Source organism: Pristiophorus japonicus, unplaced genomic scaffold (genome assembly GCF_044704955.1).
Source record: "Pristiophorus japonicus isolate sPriJap1 unplaced genomic scaffold, sPriJap1.hap1 HAP1_SCAFFOLD_785, whole genome shotgun sequence".
In the NCBI taxonomy this organism is placed as follows: domain Eukaryota; kingdom Metazoa; phylum Chordata; class Chondrichthyes; family Pristiophoridae; genus Pristiophorus; species Pristiophorus japonicus.
This window is the reverse complement of record NW_027254702.1, coordinates 70787-77176: the sequence shown is the minus strand read 5'-3', so window position 1 is coordinate 77176 and position 6390 is coordinate 70787.

Genomic DNA, 6390 nt, shown 5'->3' with positions numbered 1-6390 from the left:
TCATAGAGTGTATTCGGGATGTTTTCTTAGAACAATGCGCTGTGGAACCAACCAGGGAGCAGACTATTTTAGAATTGGTAATGTGTAATGAGACTGGGATTAATTCATGATCTCATAGTAAAGGATCCTCTTGGGAAGAGTGATTATAGTATGGTAGAATTCCAAATTCGGTTTGAGGGTGAGAAACTTGGGTCTCAAAATAGTGTCCTGAAAAATAAAGGCAATTACAAAGGAAGGGTAAGACAGTAGATAAGGAGTGGCAGATATTTAAGGAGATATTTCATAACTCAGCAAAGATATATTCCAATGAGAAAGAAAGACTCTAAGAAGGATGAACCATCCATGGCTAACTAAGAAGTAAAGGGTGGTATCAAATTGAAAACAAAGGCATACAATGTTGTGAAGATTAATGAAGGCCAGAAGATTGGGAACTTTTTAGAAAATAGCAAAGGACGACGAAAAAAAAGGGAATAAATTGAGAATAAACTAGCAAGAAATATAAAAACAGACAGTACAAGCTTCTACAGGTATATAAAAAGGAAGCGAGTAGCTAAGTTGGTCCCTTAGAAGAGGAGACTGGGGAATTAATAATGGGAAACAAGGAAATGGCAGAGAATTTGAATAAATATTTTGTATCGGTCTTCACTGCAGAAGACACTGAAAGCATCCCAATAATTGATAATCAAGGGGCTATTGGGAGGGGAGAACTTAAAACAATCACTATTGCTAGGGAGAAAAGGTACTAGGCAAACTAATGGGACTAAAGGTGGACAAGTCCCCTGGTCCTAATAGCCTGAATCCTCGGGTCTTAAAAGAAATGGCTGCAGAGATGGTGGCCACATTGGTTGTAATCTACCAAAAATCCCTGGATTCTGGAGAGATCCCAGCAGATGTAATTCCCCTATTTAAGAATGGAGGGAGACAGAAAGCGGGAAACTGCAGACCAGTTAGACTAACATGTTATTGGGAAAATGCTGGAGTCCATTATTTAGAAAATCATAATGCAGTCAAGCAGAGTCAGCATGGTTTTATGAAAGGGAAATCATGTTTGACAAATTTGATGGCGTTCTTTGAGGATGTAATGAACAGGGTGGATAAAGGGGAACCAGTAGATGTCATGTATTTGGATTTCCAGAAGGCATTCGATAAGATGCCACATAAAAGGTTACTGCGCAAGAGAAGAGCTCACGGGATTGGGGGTAATATATTAGCATGGATAGAGGATTGGCTAACTAACAGAAAACAGAGAGTAGGGATAAATGGGTCATTTTCAGGCTGGCAAACTGTAACTAGTGGGGTGCCTCCACAGGGATCAGTGCTGGGGCCTCAACTATTTACAATCTATATTAATGACTTGGATGAAGGGATCGAGTGAATGTAGCTAAACTTGCTGATGATACAAAGATAAGTGGGAAAGCAAGTTGTGAGGAAAACTCAAATAATCTACAAAGGGATATAGATCAGCTTAGTGAGTGGGCAAAAGTTTGGCAGATGGAGTATAATGTGGGAAAATGTGAGGTAATCCACTTTGGTAGGAAAAATAAAAAAGCAAATTATTATTTAAATGGGGAGAGATTAGAAAATGCTGCAACACCGAGGAATCTGCGGTCCTTGTACATGATGCACAAAAAGTTAGCATGCAGGTACAGCGTAATTAAGAAGGCAAATGGAATGTTGGCCTTTATTGCAAGGGGGATGCGTATAAAAGTAGGGAAGTCCTGCTACAACTACACTGTTGGTGAGACCACACCTGGAGTACTGCGTACAGTTTTGGTCTCCTTATTTAAGGAGGGATATACTTGCATTGGGGGCAGTTCAGAGAAGGTTCACGAGGTTGATTCCTGAGATGAAAGGGTTGTCTTATGAAGAAAGGTTGAGCAGTTTGGGCCTATATTCATTGGAGTTTAGAATGAGAGGTGATCTTATTGAAACATATAAGATTCTGAGGGGGCTTGACAGGGTAGACGCAGAGAGGATGCTCTCCCCTGTGGAGGAATTTAAAACTAGGGGGCATAGTTTCAGAATAAGGGGTCGCCTATTTAAAATGGAGATGAGGAGGAATTTCTTCTCTGAGGACCATGAACCTTTGGAATTCTCTGCCCCAGAGAGCTGTGGAAGCTGGGTCATTAAATATATTTAAGGTGGAGATAGACAGATTTTTGAACGATAAGGGAGTCGAGGGTTATGAGGAGCGAGCAGGGAAGTGGAGTTGAAGGCAAGATCAGATCAGATCAGCCATCTTATTGAATGACGGAGCAGACTCGAGGGGCCAAATGGCCTACTCCTGCTCCTATTTCTTCTGCTTTTATGGGGTCTCATGTGAAAGAAGGCACCCCCGACAGTGCAGCGCTCCCTCTGCACTGCATTGGAATGATTTTATGCTCCATGCTCTGGGGGTGGACTTGAACCCACAACCTACTGACTCAGAGACTACCACTGAGCCACAACTAACACCGCATTGCTCGGGATTATTTGAGTTCTCTTGCCGTCTGTTACTCCCACGGGCAAGTCCGAGCTCCCCATACCTTCAAGAGTGCCTCTCCTAGCCTTGCGATCAGAGAATCATAGAAATTTACAGCACAGAAGAGGGCCATTCGGCCCATCATGTCCGTGCTTGCTGACAAAGAGCTTTCCAGCCTGATCCCACTTTCCAGCTCTTGGATCGTAGCCTTGTAGGTTACGACACTTCAAGTGCATATCCAAGTAATTTTATAAATGCTATGAGGGTTTCTGCCTCGACCACCCTTTCAGGCAGTGAGTTTCAGACCCCCACCAACCTTGGTGAAAATATTTCTCCTCAAATCCCCTCTAAACCTCCTACCACTTACTTGAAATCTATGCCCCATGGTTATTCAACCCTCTGCTGAGGGAAATAGGTCCTTCCTATCTGCTCTATCTAGGACCCTCATAATTTTATACACCTCAATTAGGTCTCCTAAGCCTCCTCTGTTCCAAAGAAAACAACCCCAGCCTATCCAATCTTTCCTCATAGCTAAAATTCTCCAGTCCAGGCATCATCCTCGTAAATTTCCTCTAACTTCTCTGGGGCAGTCACATCTTTCCTGTACTGTGGTGACCAGAACTGCACGCAGTACTCTAACTGTGGCCTAAGTAGTTTTTTATACAGTTCAAGCATAATCTCCCTACTCTTCTATTCTATGCCTCGGCTAATAAAGGCAAGTATCCTGTATGTCTTCTTAACCACCCCGCTTTGTCCCTCTACACTTCTCAGTGTCCTACCATTTATTGTGTATTCCATTTCCTTATTAGCCCTCCCCAAATGCATTACCTCACATCTCTCCGGATTGAGTTCCATTTGGCATTGTTCTGCCCACCTGACCAGTCCATTGATACCTTCCTGCAGTCTACTGCTTCTTCATTATCAAGCACAGGGCCAATTTTTGTATCATCTGCAAACTTCTTAATAATACCTCTTATATTCAAGTCCAAATCATTGATTATATATATATCACAAAAAGCAAGGGACCAAGTACTGAGCCCTGCAGAAGCCCACTGGAAACTGCCCTGGGAGGGTGGAGAAGGAGATTTACTCTGTATCTAAACCAGGCTGTAGTTGGCCTGGGAGTGTTTGATGGGGAGTATAGAGGGAGCTTTACTATATATATATGTAGAGGGAACTTAACTCTGTACCTTGCCCGTGCTAAATATGACCTGGGAATGTTTGATGGGACAGTACAGAGGGAGCATTACTCTGTCACTAACCCGTGTTGTCTATGCCCTGGGAGTGTTTGAAGGGTCAATGTGGAGGGAGCTTTACTCTGTATCTAATCCCTGCTGTACTACATGTCTTATTACATTAATATATTTGCAGAATTGGCATATAATGAATTTCAACACTGATAAATGTGAGATATTGCATTTTGGTAACAGAAATAAGGAGGTCACATATTAGTTGGAAAACCAGAATCTAAATGGGGCAGAAGAGCAAAGTGATCTCGGAATACAAATGCAAAAATCACCAAAGTAGCAACGTAGGTTAATAAGGCCGTTAAAAAGAGCAAACCAAGCACTCGGGTTTATTTCCAGGGGGATTGAATTAAAAAGTAGCTAAGTTATGTTGAACTTGTATCGAACCTCGGTTAGACCACATTTGGAGTACTGTGTACAATTGTGATCTCCATATTATAAAAAGGATATAGAGGCATTGGCGAGGGTGGAAATTAGGTTTACAATTATGATACCAGAAATGCGAGGTTATGCCTATTAGGAAAGGATGAACAGGCTGGGTCTCTTCCTCTTGAAAAGAGAAGATGACTTTTGTTTTAATTCGTTCATGGGATGTGGGCTTCGCTGGCAAGGCCAGCATTTATTACCCATCTCTAATTGCCCTTGAGAAGATGGTCGTGAGCCACTTTCTTGAACCGCTGCAGTCCGTGTGGTGGAGCGGTGCGGTCAGGGCGAAGGAGCGGCGAGAGATTGTAGAGGGACATGATCGGGACCTAGGAGAGGTGTGAGTTTGGGGACCAGAAGAGGCGAGAGCCCAGGGGCAGCACGGGCCGTCCACACTGCGATATACGTGCGCATTAGGTCCGTGCAGCAGAGCTGGTCTCCAGTCGTTTTGGTTAATCCTTGCCACTGGACCAAGACCTAGCTCTGTCAAGCCCGTGTGGTGGCTGGTGTGCAACGGTCTCCATACGTTAAAAGAAATCCACGCACAGGCATCTTCCACCCTTCAACATGTAGTACGGGACCTGGAATTTTAGGTCCTTCATTGAAACACCTGTGAACTTTTTGACGTGGAAGCAAGTCATCCTCGATTCGAGGGACTGCCTATGATGATGGTGAGGGAGGGAGTGCCAGGATTTTGACCCAGCGACGAAGGAACGGTGATATTCTTACATATCAGGATGGTGTGTGACTTGGAGGGGAACGTGCTGGTGGTGGTGTTCCCATGTGCTTGCTGCCCTTGTCCTTCTAGATGGTAGAGGTCGAGGGTTTGGGAGGGGCTGCCGAAGAAGCACTCTCATATCTCCACCTGTTTCTTTCTCAATTTCTCTCTCTTCCCCCACCTTCTCTCTCTCTCTCTCTCTAATTCACATTTGCTCTATTAAGAACATAAGAAATAGGAGCAGGAGCAGGTCATTTGGCCCCTCGAGTGTACTCCGCCATTCAATAAGATCTCTACCTCTCTCATTTCTCTCTGCCTCACTGTCTCTCACTCTTTCCACCTTTCTCTTCTCTGCTTCTCTGTCCCTCTTTCTGCTATGTTCTCAGTCTACCTCTCTCCACCTCGTTCATCCCTCTCTCTTCTCTCTGCCTTATTCTCTTCTCTCTTGCCATCCCGACCAATATCTTCTCTTCCTTTCCTCTCTTTCTCTGCCTCATTCTGTCTCTCCCACTCCCCCTTTTGGATTTAAGTCTCTCTGTCTCACTTACTTTGCTGTCTGTTTGATCTCACTCTGTCCAGCTCTCTCTCCCTTCCGTGTCAATCTTCCTCTCACTCATTCGCTCTCTCTCCCTTCGTGCGGATTGGAAGGTACCAAATATAACCCCACTATTTAAGAAAGGAGGGAGAGAGAAAACAAGGAACCACAGACCAGTTAGTCTGACATCAGTAGTAAGGAAAATGCTAGAATCTATTATAAGGATGTGGTAACAGGGCACTATTAAAAATAATAATAGGATTGGGCAGAGTCAATACGGATTTATAAAACTGAAATCATGTTTGACAAACCTGTTAGCGTTTTTTGAGGTGGTAACTAGCAGAATAGATAAGGGGGGAACCAGTGGATATGGTGTATTTGGATTTTCAGAAGGCATTCGACAAGAGATAATTAAACAAAATTAGAGCTCATAGGATTGGGGGTAATATACTCGCATGGATTGAGGATTGTTTATAAAATCATAAAATAGTACAGGACAATATAAGCTTAAACCAGAGTAAGTAATAGAATAGGTTAGATTATAATGTGTGATGTTTATACCTATAATTATGAAACTAATAAGATACAACAACTAACAGCAGGCAGGGGAGTTTAGGGATAATTGGAAAATTACTGAAGAAAAGTAACTGCTGGGAACCAGGGAAAGTGTCCTTGTAAATCACAGATTAGAGAAGTTCCAGCTGTCTTTTCCCAGCTTCCTGCCAAAACCCAGCAGAGAAGACAAAGAAGAGTCAGGTGCCAGAGATGGATCACTGCAGGATATAAAAGTGAGGGGAGACTGATGTAAGGGGGCAATCGGGACTGGAGACACCTGAGATCAAGCTCAGGGTGCCCGAGGTTCCATCCAGCGGGCTGACCTTGTGTCATTTACTGTGGACACGAGCATGGATTGAGGATTGATTAACGGACAGAAAACAGAGTCGAAATAAACGGGTAATTTTCGGGTTGGCAGGCTGTAACTAGTGGAGTGGTACGGTAAGGATCA